The sequence below is a fragment of the Glossina fuscipes genome, unplaced genomic scaffold (assembly GCF_014805625.2).
Source record: "Glossina fuscipes isolate IAEA_lab_2018 unplaced genomic scaffold, Yale_Gfus_2 28, whole genome shotgun sequence".
NCBI classification, from domain to species: domain Eukaryota; kingdom Metazoa; phylum Arthropoda; class Insecta; order Diptera; family Glossinidae; genus Glossina; species Glossina fuscipes.
This window is the reverse complement of record NW_023998423.1, coordinates 7771307-7787779: the sequence shown is the minus strand read 5'-3', so window position 1 is coordinate 7787779 and position 16473 is coordinate 7771307. Positions and strand designations below refer to the sequence as shown.

Here is a 16473-nt window from a genome sequence, read left to right as displayed (position 1 = left end):
TGAATTTTTCATTTGTTTTTGAAGCAATTAAGAAGACTCTCTCCGTTGTCGAGTGTGTCACATAAAGAACAGGAAAAAAATTGTTGCGAAGTGGCGTCACTTCTGTGCCGGTACTATTGTAATTAAAAATGAACACTTTTTGGCATACACATAAGCGCACAAATATGCACATCAATTTAACCAGTCTGCCTAAGCAGTTTAAGCCTAACTACCTGCTTGTTAGCCTCTGCTCCTCTTCCCATCTCTTTCGCCAATACTCAAACGTTTTGTTAGGCAACCTTGAAAAGCGACAGCAACAACCGAGTTTGAAGAAGCCTCTTGAAAGTCTGCAACAATTTTCAATTCAATTTGTTCGGTTTGTTGATTGTTATACATTGTCGGTACTGTATTGTTGTTTTTGTTGTATTAAAATTATTGTTGTATTGCTGCTAGAGACTCATGTTTTTCGAACAAATTCCGGATGTCTTTTTGTATAAATGTTTGACACTCTTATTGTGTGTTTGTCATGTTAGTTGTGCGCTATAAAAAGTACATTTTTCACATCCTGTTACCTTGTTTAGTGTTTGCTATTGCCGTTATTACTCCGTTGATGAATTGTACGTTGTACGTTTTCTGTTCATTAAGGTTTAAAAACATTGACACATTCAAAGGCAGCAGATACTATCTAACACTTTAAAGCAAAAATGTCTTAATTGCTTTAGTCGTTCGGCGTACTAAACAGATTTTATGGTGAAAATGTAGCCATTAACTGTAGTTCAGTAAAGTAATTGTTTAAGCGACTACGTATACTAAAATTTTATGTAATGAGAAAATAAAAAAGAAACAACAAAGAGTACGTGCGTGAACGAGGAAAATATTACGCAATTAAAAAACGGTGATCGTTATAACGAAATAAAAAAAAAAAAAAAAAAAGGATTTCGTCTCAAGTTTACTTACGGCATCACAATGTTAAAAAGGCAAGAAAGATATGCATGAAGTTATGAAGGGAATCTTCGATATCTGCCTCTTGCAGTAAACGATTTTGCACATATGGATCTAGGAGCTTTTTAGTAAGAAACGGATATTTTTTTGGGTAGTTTAGCATTATTTCATTTTCACAGATATCTGCCTTGGTAGACCCTTTTTCCTTGGTTTGAGAAAGATCCGGGATTGTGTTCCCTAAAGAAATACATCTCATGACTTTTATCAAAAGATTTCTATCTACTGCAGACTTCATGCATAGAAGAAAGAGACCTCTTTACTTTTACTTGGGACGTAAGAGCGGCTACACTAAAAATGGTAGAATAAAAACAATGTAGGAATTCCTTAGGGCAACGCTCGATCTTCAGCAGAGGTTTACTTCTTGCTTGTATCGGGTCTAATTATCTGAAAATGCAATCACAAACTTAATGTATAAGCGAATCTCTTTGTAATTTAAATACTACGCAATACAACGCCTAACAACATTCTTGGCCTATCTTCGTCATAAAGCACCGAAAAGCTTTGCTTGTTGCTATAAGTAGCCCTACTTTTAATGAGAACGCTTATGAGAGAGGGGTCTTGGTAAATAGACCAATGTGCTCAAAAATTTGTTACAGTAAATGTATAACTCAAACTATTACTAAAGGATTAACGTTGAAATCAGAAAATCAAATCAATCAAAAAATGGCTCTATCTCATCCAAATTTTCATTGATTTTCGTCGAGAAATTTCAAGAATTTCAATTTTTTTCGCTTGGCTACGTTTTCCAAATAAGACCTTGTGTGGAGAGTGGCCGTGAAAATGGTCCGATCAACTTTTTTTTTGACAAACTATCGTCCTTTGGCCGAAATATCTCAACGTGTCTCAAAAACTTCGATCCGCGCCTTCGACGTACAAGTATATGGTAAGACATCACACATGCGAACCTAACCGATTCTGAAGTGAGATTTATGAAGTGAGTCTGAATTGATGGAAATAAAAAATAGTGGATCTGGCTGCAATACTCACAGACGTAACCTGTAATCACGCTTAGATTGATTGACGAAAAAACATTGCTGGTTCTCTCGAGCATAATGCAGATTTTTTTTTGAAAAGATTTTCCTCTCAAATAGGATTTTGAACTCGCTGTGTAACTATATAAAAAGATGTAAAAATTAGGTGAAAAATTGCTATTGATATTTCAATTCGCGTAAATCTTGCTTTTCGTAAACACGGGTCCAGCTATATGTGCTTGCTTTCAGCAATAATCGAAACGTGAGCAAACGTACGCGCCTTAGGTAGAGCGCCTATCATTTGAATATAAGGGTTGCCGTCATTACATATTGTATACAGTAAATGTAGTAGTGAGCAAAGTCAACATATTGCAAAAAAGTTTCTAAAAGTTATCTAAAAGGACAAGTAGTTACGTTTATCTGGATATCAAAATATTAACTGAATTACTCTCCTTAAAAAGAAGAAGCTTGCGTTGAATTCTATAATAGAAGGATCGTATATAGAAATCTTAAACTCGATATCACGTTCTAGCTACCGTTTGATGTGATGATTGTGAACGGAAGGAAAGGCGGGCTCAACTGATACCGATTCATATGTCTACTGATCCGTAAGAATCTCTCTCTGCGAATTTTTAAAACTTGCGAATCTACCAAATCCTCGTTGTAGGGAAGCTTGCTAAAAATTCTCGGTAAATTTTGCAAAAAAAAAAAAAAGACGTATACTTTTCACATGTACGAATTACGGGAATTTCCCTCGAAAAGAGTCCCCATCTCTTTATATTAATTACCTAATATACCTAAGGACTTTATTAAGTGTAGAAACTCTTGACATATGTAACAAATATAATGAAGATTCATCTACTTATTCATTCCTGTAGTCATCTTCGAAAAATCTATCGGTAGAAAGTTAGAACTGCCGTCGACTCGAATAATAAGGCTTCGCATTTCTTTAGCTTCTCTTCTTATTTGTCGTAGCAGGTGCAAAAAAAACGCGAATTGATGTAAAAACTTGCGCTTCTCATAACTATTGTATTCTTTTACTTACTTATATACTTTTCATACATAAAATGTAAAAGATGTAGAGACGCTAACTAATACTAATACTAGTACCGGAGAAAGTCACGTGTCCGTTTTTATGATGGCTTTCGAATGGCCAGCAGTTCGTTGGTCCTGCAGCATATTATTGTGTGCTTGTGTAACGTGGAAATGATGCCGTACTATTTATTCATACGTATGTTGACGATAAACGTTTTAAATAATAAATGAAGAAGAATTTATTCCCCAAAAAAAACTTTGAAAGGTTTTAGTTAAAACTAAAACGAGCAATGAAAAGAGAGAAAACAAAAAAAAAAAAAAAAAAATAATCGCCAGAACGATGTAAACATAAAATTTTGTGCTGAAAAATGTAAATTGTACTGAAATGCTCTGAAATAAACGACCAGGCCACACATATTCAGTGGTGGTCTCTTTGTGTTTAAATCTTTAAAATATTTATAGAAATTTACAAAATTCAATGATTTTGAAAACAATCAACCAAATGGGACAAATAGCATTGACTATGAAAAGCAGCAGATATAAGTAAATGGAACGATAGAATACGAGCGTAAAAAGCAAAGCTAACGTTGATTGCTGGATATATGAACTGTAATCCATCCGATCTACTTTCGCTATTTTGTGATTCTCTACTCAAATCGCATAATTCATTAATGGCATCGATTGAATTAATTTGCTGTTAACTGAGATTTCTTCCAGACTTAAACTTAACGGCAGTATCGGGGAAAATTATCGGCAGATGTGCGAAGACGTTTAGAGAGTGCCAGTCTCATTTCAAACTAGCTTTAGGCTTTTGATACTTCCCGCTCCTTGAATAGAAAGAAAAAAACAAGCAAGACCATTATAGTCGGGCAAGGCCGACTATTAAATACCCTACGCTGCATTGTCTAACACAATTCTTATTTTTATTATCGAACACAAAACTAATATCCTGTTAAAGCCACAGTTTTCAAGTGCGTATTTATGGCGAAGCGGGGTCAAAACGCGAGCTGATGTAGTACAAGTTTAATCCTTCCATAGGGCAGAATACAAAAATAGACGTAGATGGTCCAAACTATGTAGAGTTCAGTTTTGTATGAAATTACTACACACGCATATTAAAACTTAAACTCTTCTGCTCTACAAAGGGCCAATTTTAGTGAAAATCTTTCTTAGGGTAGGATCGAAAAAATAGATGGAGATGGAGATGATTCAATTTGGTATAGTTAATTTTTTTATGCGAAATGACTATAATGATTTTCAATGCTTCATGATGAAAATTATATGTTTTGTCGTGTAAACTTCAGCTTCCCCCTCACCGGTCCAAAGTTTTCATACCAATTTACAATGCCGAAATACTACTACTTAACCACTTTTGCCGAGAAGTTTTGAAAATTGCAATTTTTTTCCATATGACGACTTTTCGGAGAAAAGCTTTGTATGCGAAGTGATCGAAAAAGCGGACCGATTCGAAGCGTTCGTCCTTGGGTCAGAACACGTCGCTGTGTCAAATTTATCAGAATATCTCAAGAATTGCGACATGTAGCTTTTACACAAATTTACGTGGACAAACACCAGACGGACAGACAGCCTTAGATTAAATCAGATTGTGATTCTCAATCGATCGTTATAATAAAAGGTGGGTCTATCTTAAGCCCTTCTGCGCGTTACATACGCCTGCCCTTATTGAATTAATGACAAAATCTAAAAAATAAGAAAACATTTTCGGAAAATGTAGAAGAAAAGAGAAAGCAAATGAGGGAATTGGTTTCTCAAACGAAAAAAGTGGAAAACTTCGATTAATTGAGTCACTGAGATGGTTTCACTGTACGTGAAGTATACCAGAGAGAGAAAAAGAGAGAAATAAGTTCGATGACTGCTAAGAGGACGCCCGAGTAAGTTTTTTAATAATTTTACTATGATTATTGCTGGTTAGGGGCTTATGCGATGTACCGGCAAGTATCTTCTATTTGCTAACCTCAAATGTGATTGCAGGCACACCACTACGGATCAGAATTTTCTAATAGACACATTAGCTTATACTAATTCACAGCAGTAGAACGAATGTAAATCTATCGCGGCACGAGATATATGGTCTGCTGCCGCCAACTTGCAACAGACCATAATGCAATTTCGGCAAGTGGAATTCGTGACGTTCCGCTTTGATCAGATATACTTTAAGTCAATTCTGGTCAACAGGAGTTAGCTCTAGCTGATGACAGAATGGAAAATATTTGCATGTGGTGCATATTTTGTGTCGCCTGCGTTATAAGTAGGAAGTCAAGGAACTAATCAGACAACTTCGAATTCCAATGCGATAAAGGTATGTGAACTCGGCATACTAATGCTTATTTTTGATTCATGTTAAAATACGATCTCGTTATTATGAGGCCAAACTCAGACAACTTCGAATTCCAATGCGATAAAGGTATGTGAACTCGGCATACTAATGCTTATTTTTGATTCATGTTAAAATACGATCTCGTTATTATGAGGCCAAAGCTTAGCCAGACTGTGCATCAAATATGTGTCTCTGCGGCTATCTAAACGAACTCTAGAGTGTAATTTGTATTGTATGCGAGAAAATTGGGGAAAGCAGTTTACTTCTGCTGTAAGTATCTCTCTGACGTGGTAAAATAACCCCAGATGACTACTTTACCTTTCTGCGACTAACTAAAAGAAAGAATAAGTTTTAAAAAAGATGTTTCAGGACACATCCATGTGTGAGTGCACGCGTGTGCATGCATAATACGCACATAGTTTGCCTTAACTCTATTTACAAACAAATGTTAGCGTTTCAGAACTTTGTATGTCAATGTTTAAACGTGCGTGTGCAAGTGCGTTTCCCGACTCTCTTTGTAAAACCAGTTTTTGACATTTATATTAAATTATAGCGTTATACAATTTTTTAAGAAAACGTGTTGAGAATTTTTCCAGTGAAAAACAAGTAAAGTAGCTATAAACATCTTTAGCCGAATCTTGGATATCCATCATCTTGGGGGAATCGTTCTAACTCCTTGAGACTATCTTTTAATTACATACCGGTTAATAGATTTGTCAAACTGTCTATCGGATTGTGGCTACAAAGGTATTGTTGAATATATTTCGAACTTTCACGTTAGAATTTATTTTCTGCACAATCTCAGGCATGCGATCCAAATGCCTTTATAAACATTATTCATGGGTTTAAACTATGCCAGCATTTATGGGGAGGAACAGATCATCGAACAAACGACACATATTACAAGTTGTATAATAAAATTAATATACCTTTACTCTATGCTGGAACATACATAATAAGGAAGACAATGACATTAGTCTTTAGGCGAATCTTGGATACCCAACATCTAATGTACATATGTAAGCAAATCAATGTCGGACTAATTTTTGAAATTTTCCCTTGACCTATTGCGATTAGGTTTGGATGGCTTCAGTCTGTTTCTGAAATTGGCAAATAGAATTAGATCCTAACTATCTCCATCGAACTATTGGTCGTGCAATTTTTTTTTTTTCATTTTTTTGCGATTTTCAGAAGTCAAGGGACCATGGAAATTTAGGTAGCTTTGAATGGACGCTTTAACAGATCGTACTTTTCATTGTCACAAACGGAATAACGAATTGTCGGTCTCTCGTGGTAGATGCATAACAATGAAGAAGAATAAAGAAGAAGAAGAAGATGGAGAAACTCTACAAACTTTTTGTCAAATATAGAAAAATTGGAAAAAAACGGAAGAATACTTTTCGTAAAATTTTTAGAGAACTGAAATTACATCAGTGTAAAATTCTTGTTGTCTTGTAGGCATAAATACATGTGTGTGTAAATATATATATATATATATGGATACACACATTTGAAATAATAATTGTAAGTGAACGCAAGTGTATGTGCATAAAATTTATGGAAATTTTCGCACGCTTTTCACCCTCTACACCGACATGTTAAAATTAAGTACAAAAAATTGAGAGAAAATATTGTCTCTACAAGGCGGCGGCGGCGGCGGCGGCGGCAGTGGTGGTTAAAACAGAAGATGTTTTGCGTGCGTTGTAGGTGCACGTGTGTGTTTCGTCACAGACCCGCACATGCAACACAATAAAAAGTTTAAAGTTCTTCTTTGCGTATTAAAAGTTTTTCCCTTTTTCCTAATAATCATAAGAGGAACGTGTTGGCAAATTTTTGAATTCTTTTCTCTAATATATTTCTTTTTCCTTTCTTTCATTTTTTTTTTTTTTTCTCTTTTTAAGAACGAGAAGAGAAACCAACTCAAAGATAAAAACAAAAAATCGCTTCCTTTAACACTAAAAACAATTTATAACAAAAAATTGTTATGAAATAACTGCGAGTCAAATGTTTTGGAAGACATCGCTTATATAGGTGCGCATTTGAAAAGATAAGCGCTTTGGAATTTCATCGGCTCGGAGATTTTTATCTAAATTATGCTTAACTTTGACTCATTTTCATAAATATTCAAAGCAGCAAAAGTAATTTTCGAACAAAGCTCAAGTGCAGCAATTGGGATTGCCACTCCTGTTTCTGCCTATTTCCGACTTTTCCTTCCAGTTAATAAGTCTTTTGAGAGATTTTTTAACACAATATCTACGAAGCTCTTCATTCGCTTTCCAATAGAACGAGTACTTGGTACTTTAACCCAGCTCTTCCTTCTTTGGTATTGCTCATAACAATACCAATAATACAACAAATGCTTCGTCTACAGCAACGGCAACAACAACGTCCAAGTACTCACACCAGCAATAGAAGCAATAACTTGAACAGCATCAATAACACTTTCAAGCAAGAACGGCTCATGGATTTTTGTACGGAGTTAAGGGCAACGTAAAAGCTTGGAATCAAAACACTTCACGTGAGCAATATTTGGCTATGAGATGCAGTGGCGCCAGATTGAAGAGTAGACATTTTGATCACATCATTAATAGGTCAAAAATTTGCGCCGGTCATCAGGAAGAAAAAAAGTATTTTATAGACCTCTCAAGTAAGCATAGATAGCTTTTGATAAAATAGATAAGAATATTGCTGATGTAACTGCTAACTTTAATGTGTAGAACGTTGTAGAACGTTGGATGCCTTACCTCAATGAACTGAGATAGTGAGCTTACTCGTGGCTTTGCCGTTATTCCGCCAAACATTACGATTGGTGATGTTTAAGTAGGCATTCAGCTTTCCCGGATAGAAATCGTTCGAACTGGGGATGGCTGTGGAGAATCTTCGCATAGCTTTACAATTAATTGTAGAGTTTTCAACTCGCAGCAAATTATTGTCGCTGTCGTTACTGTCACCTCGGCAAACTCTCTTGAGAGTAATGAAGTGAAAGCATCTATTGTTCTGCCTAATAGGGCCTATACTGAAAAGAGTGACGGGGACAATGCGATGCCTCAAAGCCCGAGTGGGCCAAGCGTTTATCACTTCTTGACTTCCGCTTCGATTTTTGCTACATTTGCTACTTACGATACCGACAGGTCGCTTACCCATCCTGTCAGTGGAGAGTAAGCAAACTCAACTTTTACTAAGAAGGGAGTGGTTGTTTCGTTTGCAGGAGCTGTTCCCAATTCAGTTGATTGCACGTCGTGCGACCTAGCCAGCGTGCACAAGCTTTAAAGAAACTCGCTAGTACTGATGTAATGGATGCTTCTATTTCTATGTCTGAACCTTAACCAGATGGATTGATAACCTTTGAATATGCTGAAAACATAAGTCCACTTTCCTTCATATAATTTGATTTTCGTATCTCGAGTAGCCACGAATATGTCAAGTGACATCGTGCAAGAGTACCGTAACCTGAAGTTTCGAGCATAAGGGTATTTAACTGTAACGTCTTGCAAAGAAACGAAATTTTCTCAAGATCAATGAAGATTCGGTGTCCTCCAGGTTTGTCTCAGTATATGATACATAAGCAATTTTTGGTCGAAAGTTGTGTTGATTAAACGGCTCATTTCTAAAAAGAGAAATAAATCGCTATTTGGTTCTTAAAACTCAACCTCGTATTGATTCCTTCCTCCAGCGCGAATGTTGCCTTCATCCAACGATTTGTATCTCTTTTAATTTTGAGTTTGACAAACGCAATAACTGTAAGATGAGAGGACAAGAAGGTAATTTTCTTAAAACCAATCACGAGTCACTGCATATTCAGTAGTAAGCTGATCATATTAAGGAAAAAAACCTGTGACAAATAGGTTAGATAGTCTTATTAGAGCAATTGTTTCCCTGCATCAGTATGGGCTTGTGGCAAATCCACTTTTATTATCATTTTGGCCATCGCTTGCCATATCTTTGATTCAGTTGAAGATGACATTTAGAAAGATGTCATCTACTCAATGAAACTTAATCAAGGCAACATTTCGCCATCGTTCGTGCGCAGTAAGCAACATATCGATACGTATTTCTTCAAGAGCATATTATTAATTCCCTTCCCCTTCAGCTTCAGCTTTTTCCTTCCATGTCTTATGTAAATAATTTAAAGATTTTCGCTATTGTTGTTGCTTAACTTACTCTTCTCAATGCTATTCAAATCAGCTTAGGGCGAATCTTTAATTTTCAATATACCAGCCGTTGGATTATATTATCGTTGCTGATATTTTGTTATGGTTTGCTTAACTTATTCTATATATTTTGCTATTCTATTAATACTTTTTGTTTCTCATTCTATTGTTGATCGTCTTTTAAATTGTCGTCATAATGGAAGAGATGTTACTGAACAATTCGTTATATGCTATACATTCTACATGTTCTCCTTTTCACTATCTACGTTATTAGTCATCAGACTAATGTTATTATTAAGTGCTAAATGCGATTTCGTGCTATATATTATTTTTGAGTAGCTATCGTGTTAAGAATCGTGGGTTTCATCTATCCTAAAGTAAACATTCCGTCATTGTACTATATAGGTATTTAGTTTTATCTTTGTTAGTTCTTTTTCCATCAGTCATAACTTATCGAAATTGTGATACCTTACAATGTTATTGTCTAATAGACAAACGTAAATCAGTCAGAAGGATTGTTAGGGAAACCATCAGTTAGTCAGGCCGTGTGTTAGTCACACCCTCAGTCAGCCATTCAATGATGCGTCCAGACAGTGAGTTAATTAATCAGATCTGGTCTGGTTGAAGCGTCAGTCAGTTAGATCGGTCAGCAGATCCTTAGCCAGTTAATCACGCCGCCAGTTAGAAAGTCAGTGAGATTTTTAAACAAAAATTCAGATCGACAGGTGGTCAGTCGGACAGTCAGCAAATAATATTTATATTATATTTAATTATTCTACCTTGTTCTTGCTCTTACTCTACCTTGGTAGTTTGCCTCATGGTAGAGTTATTAACTAAAAATTTTCAATTTCATATTTTCCTCCTTTTACTTTATTTAGTGCAATGTGTATATACGATTATATGTAGTTCATGCAATACGATTTTCGCTCAATATGTTAATGTAACATACTACATATCTATAAAATATTTTTAACTCATACAAATAATCGCGACATCAACAAATATATTATTAACAAACATAGCATAAACAGCGAAACTGACTTAATTACGTGTGGTTTGACGGTCTTTCTATTCAAATCGCATACAATATTTCAAAATTTTTTCCGAAACGAAAATTTGAACTATAGAATATCTTTCATTAATGTGGTTCGAAGATCAATGAAATTGATCTTCGCCCACATCAAGTATCTGTTGAATAGATTTTGTAGAGAGAAAGTATAAAAAAGTATATAAAATAATATTAAAATGTTGCAAAAAAATCTTGGCAGCGGTGGGATTCGAACCCACGCCTCCTGGGAGACTGGTGCCTTAAACCAGCGCCTTAGACCGCTCGGCCACGCTACCTGTTGTTTGTGTATAATTAATGCCAACTATCAAAGTTATTTCTATGAAAATCAATGAAAATATTTGAATTAACACACACACGCATATATATATATATAAAGTGAACAAGAAATAGAATTATATGTAATATTATACAAAAGTTTTCATAGTGCAACGGTTGCGTTTGCTTCCACCTCCACCTCACACAAGGCGGCCTAGAATCGCTTTTGTTTTTCGATATTTATTTAACTTTTTCATTTTGATAAGAGGAAAAGTGTGATATTGTTGGCCAAAATTTGAAGTAAATATAAAACAATTTTCAATTAATCAAATTTTTATATTATATAGCAGGCGAGAACATGCCACACAGTTTATGAAATCCCTAATGTTAACACCACGTAGCCTTTCTGCAAAGGCATATACAATATTTTCTAGTTGTTAATGTATATTTGCGCAATTTTTTGGCGGAAGGATCTTTAATGATGAAACATAAATGAATGAGGGGCATTGTCATTAAAGTCGATTATCTTCCTTACTTTCACCGGCATTGTTATGTTGAAAAAAGCCAATAGATATTGGGCACCTACAACAATATGCTCTGTTCTCTTTGCATTTCTCGACTTCATATTATGATTGCGACGATTATATCGACTGCAAATTGACACAAGGTAAATGCTAAAGAAGAAAGGTGTTAGAGTTACGACGCGAGTATCCGTATCCAAGCGATAAACTTTTTAAAATTTAACCTAATACGACTGAAGTAAAAATATACATAAATATACTTTGATGATGATCTATAGATACGGTTCCATAGATACGAAACGATAATCGATAACAGCAATAATTGTTGATAGTTTATCATCTCTAAGGTATGAGTTTTTTACGGCCGTTGTCACAAGGAATTCTAATTCTATTTTGTTTAACAAAAGTTTGAGGAATTTAAGAGAGAATACAATTTTTTCTCATTATTATTATCAACGGATTCACGACAATGTGACAGGACGATGTATACTAACAAATAGAAATGAAGACAAAAAGAAAAAAAAAAAAATGACAGCGGTATGCACCAATGTTGGTATTTAGTATGTTTTTGCTCCAACAGCCAAACAGCCATTCACTTAACAATGGACTGAAAGCATGCAATGAATTTCAATTGATGTCCTTTTGCTCGTGCTATATAGGACCAAACCAAACGAATTCTAAACTTACCATTGTTTTGTAAGAACATTGTTAATATACAATTCATAGACATTTGCTTGTTTCTTGTTTTTTTTTTTCATTTCTCTTACTCCTTTTCTTCTCATGTTCGAAGAGATTTTAATTAAGAGTTAAAGGAAAATACTCGCTACTGCGACAGCCTATAGAAAAATACTTTAAGTATTTGTGAGACAAGAAATTTTAAATAAATCGTAGTTCAATTTTTATTGTTTTTATTCTTCTTTTTTTTTCGGTTCACTACTGCTTCTTTTTTTATGAATCACACGTATTGTCATTATCACTTTAATTACCTTGATTGCGTATTTTTGTTGTTTAACATGCTCGCATAATTTGCATTATTCCCGCACTGCTTCACGTACTAGTTTTTTTCACTTCGCCGTTTGTCACCATCGCCATTCGATGTTCACGTTGCAGTATTGAAATTTTATGCACACAGAAAAAGTGTACAGAATCGCATATAAAACTGAGTCAAGTCCTTATTATTATTATTGTAGCTGCCATATGCACGCACACACAACTCAGCTATATTCTGAAACGCGTATACATCTATATATATATACATATATATAACTATATATTTTTGAACACAGCAGACCCGACATGTACACAAGCCGGTCATAGTGAGTGTCCTCGCGTGTTCGCTAACAAACGCGCAAATACAGACATACATACATATACGTTCATAGCATTGCCATTATTATTATGAAAATAATGTTACAGGTCATATACTTCATTCATACAAGATAATGAGGTTGTTTGCATTATGATATTGTCATTGTCATCTCAGTATTAATATTATATTTCAATTGCTTCGACAATGGTGGCGTTGATGGTGTCGCTTGGTTTGTTCGTGTAACGCAAAAAATAAAAAAAAAAAACAAAAAAAGAAAACAATAACAAAACATATAGTGAAATCAAGTGTAATGCAAAAGTCGTACAACAACAACATTTTTACATTATTACCACTTGTAATCACACTAATTATCAAGGATAATATCGAAATATTAAAAAAAAAACACACACACACAAAGAGACAAAAAACAGGAAAATAGAATGAAAGTAGAGAAGAGCATTATTATCAGTCAGTGTCTCAACAGCACAACTGCATCATTCCTACTCGACATAAATCTGATTTTAAAGAATTAACACCGCTTGTAGTCGCTGGAAAACGCTATGTAATGATTTATGTAATTCTTTATTTGCCGCAACCAGAGGATGCGGATTATATTTGCTTAGTCACTTTTCTGGTAATATCTTGTTGCACGCAACACCGGTTGGTGACCCGATATAGTAGAATGTTTACGCATAATTTCCTCGTTGTAGCTTTAAGCGTTGAACGCATTAATTGCATTTGGATCGCGCGCGATACGCTTAAATATTAAAATATGATTTTATTGCACATGTTTGTATGTATGTAGTTGAACATATAGTTGGCATTGCATTATAGGACTAAAAATCGTAAAAAATAGTTTTAATGTGTGCAGCGCTTTATTCACTTAACGAGAATCTTGCAAATGGCAAATACATGCATGGGTCGCTTTTTCGACTTAATGGAAACAATTAAGTCGAAAATTCTTGACCAAGTTGTGTAACAATATTGGCCGCATGCGAAGAAAATCTCGCAAAGGAAACTTTCGGAAGCAGCTCTCTCTCTCTCTCTCTCTCTCTCTGTCTTTCTCTCTCTCTCTCTCTGTCTTTGTCTCTCTCTCTCTCTCTCTCTCTCTGTCTTTGTCTCTCTCTCTCTCTCTCTCTCTCTCTGTCTGTCTCTTTCTTTCTTTCTTTCTCTCTCTCTCTCTCTCTCTATTTACTAATCTTAATAGTTCATTTATTCTTTATATTCCTTGCTCTATCACTTATGCATTGGGAGAGCTCTCTTAGTCGAAGACATGCCGATCAAGAACTAAACAAAAACGTAGGTTCATCAGCTTTTAAGGAACACATTTCTCGCAACAGCTAGGCAACGTTCGCAAAATTACAGAATCTTGAGTAACGAATGTCGCAGAATAGACATCTGATCAGTAAGTATTTCCAACCGACCATTTCGTCTTCACCGGTCGACAAGTGAGCAAAGCTTGGTGTTTCTTGTCATTGAGAAATATTGATTACTGAAAACATCCATGCACAAATTGTGTATAGAGGAAGCGGTACAATGAGTCTTGGCAAACCATTCACATACTTCGCGTATGTTAGCACCGATTCTCTTCACGAGATGCTCTGTTGGTTTACACCGATCCACATATAAGGTATTTTGGGTACGATAGGGTTTCACGTTTCGACCGAACTGCATCGTACAAGAGAAACGAAGAAGAGAGAGAATATAAGTAGGGCTTCAAGCAATTCAGGAACAAATAGACACAACATTCAATGTTTGTGTCTCATTGAGTGTCTATTAAACGTTTATTTTAAAGATTCTTAAATTCTGTTGTTACCCTAGTTAAGATCAAACCAGCTAAGATCTCGAGTCTTTCATCTATTCGAAAGGGTTTTTCGTCTAATGTTGCAATTGCAGTTAATAGGCGGTAAGCCGTTGATTGAAATCAGTGTTAACTATAAGAACTAGTGTCTGACGGATACAGCGGGGAGAAGAACATTTTACAGTTCATTGCTGCTAGCATTTTCCGAGCATGAGACCGAACATCATTATGCTAATAGCTCCAGGTCATAAGTCTCTCAGATACCATCTGAAAAACATGGCTATGTCCGAAGACGATTCATGCGGATTCTGCCAAGGGGCGAGGGAGATGTTTCATCATATTCTATGTGAATGTGAGGCCGTCTGCAGAATCAGACACCAGCTGTTTGGCGAGCATGTTACAACACTGGACGCCGTGTTACTATCCAAGGAAGATTGCGGGATTTATAGAAATCCTAAAACTGGAGGACTGGACAGAAGTTCTCGGTACGGTTTGCCCAGCCATTTGAATGTCATAACGCATTTGTTGTTTGTATAGCCATAACCATTCTATTCTACGAATCAAACGGGAAAAGTCAAATTCCCCACAAATGGCTTTTTTGGCACAAAAAGTGATCCCTTGAGAGATCGCAAATAATGTGTTCGCACGGATTGCGTAATGCTTCGAAATAGACAATTTAGATGAAAAATATTCGTTTCATTCACTATCCTAGACCTCTTGCACTGTCCCAAAACATATGCATGTATCGCCGAAGATATTTAGCCGCAATAGGAAAAGCTGTTACTCGTAGTTTCTAAAACTGAAATCAATCTAAGCCGTGACACAGATCATAATAAAAAGTTCCTCGAATTTCCTTAGCGATTTTCATATATTTGTTCGACATAGCGAGTATGAAACAAGGCGAATATCAACTTTTCATTTCTTATAGTTAAACTCTTAATTTCTCAAATAATGGGCAGCACAGTGATGACACATTTCATGGAAATTCTACAAACTAGGCGAAGAAAGTATCTTATGTAAGCGATAGAACGTAGCTTTGGAAGAAGAAATGTTTATAGAACAGTTTCAAATCATTTTTTTTTTTTTTTATACATTTATTTATGTAATAAGTTTCTTAGCCTTCATGCCCATGACTGACAGCATATAAATGAAATTATTTTCTGTTATTTGTGCGCCGTTTACATAAAATTATTAATAAAATTCTAAATGAAAGCAAAAAAACATAATTTTACAACAAGGAATATGGTATAAGTATGCGTTTGTACAAATATAATTTAATACGTAATTCTGAGGCAGAGAGAGAGAGAGAAAGAGAGAGAGAGAGAACGAGAAAACGAGAAAAGCAATAGAGAGAAATCGAAACAAAACAAGTATGCAAACATATGTTTTGAATTTCCTAAAAGGAAAAACTTTTGTAGTGGAGGCTCTTCAACAGTTCAACCATTACACATTCACCATCGCCGCCCTCCTTTATTGTTATGAGTTCAGTTATTATTTTTTTTTTGTATAGCACACTAGTATATAAAATGACTTCCGGTTAGTTTGCATTTTGAAACCATTTATGGCATACAAATGCGTTTAAAATTCAAATGAAAACGTAAATTTATGCGTGGTGTTGGTGGTGTATTATTCAAATACATTTATTTTCTAACATTTATAGATATATATAAATATATATATATATATATATATATATATATAAAAAAAAAAAAAATACAAATAAACGCTCACATATTTAGGTTGTCATGTTAAAATTGTTGTTTTTTTTTTTTTTTTTTTATACTACAGCCAGAGATATGCAACGTTTGTGGGTATACATATATTATATGTGTTTTACAGTTTTATAGAAAAAGAAAATAGAGAATGAGAGAAGATAGAAGAAAGAAGGAATTTTATTACACATATGCATGAGTTGCTTTTCCTGGATTTTGTAATGCCGCAATGAAATTAGAAAATGTGTAATAAAAACCTAATATGCCCACCAAGCCAAGCAACTGCTATTTGTTCTCCATTTACACAAATTCATATACACACAATATATA

The 16473-nt window shown here is 35.0% G+C and overlaps 1 non-coding gene across 1 annotated transcript; it reads right to left on the bottom strand.

Annotated features, from left to right (window-relative positions):
• Window positions 1-10738: 10738 nt before the first annotated feature.
• Trnal-aag lies at window positions 10739-10820 on the bottom strand. The gene has a single exon. It is a non-coding gene; the product is annotated as a tRNA-Leu (tRNA).
• Window positions 10821-16473: the final 5653 nt, after the last annotated feature.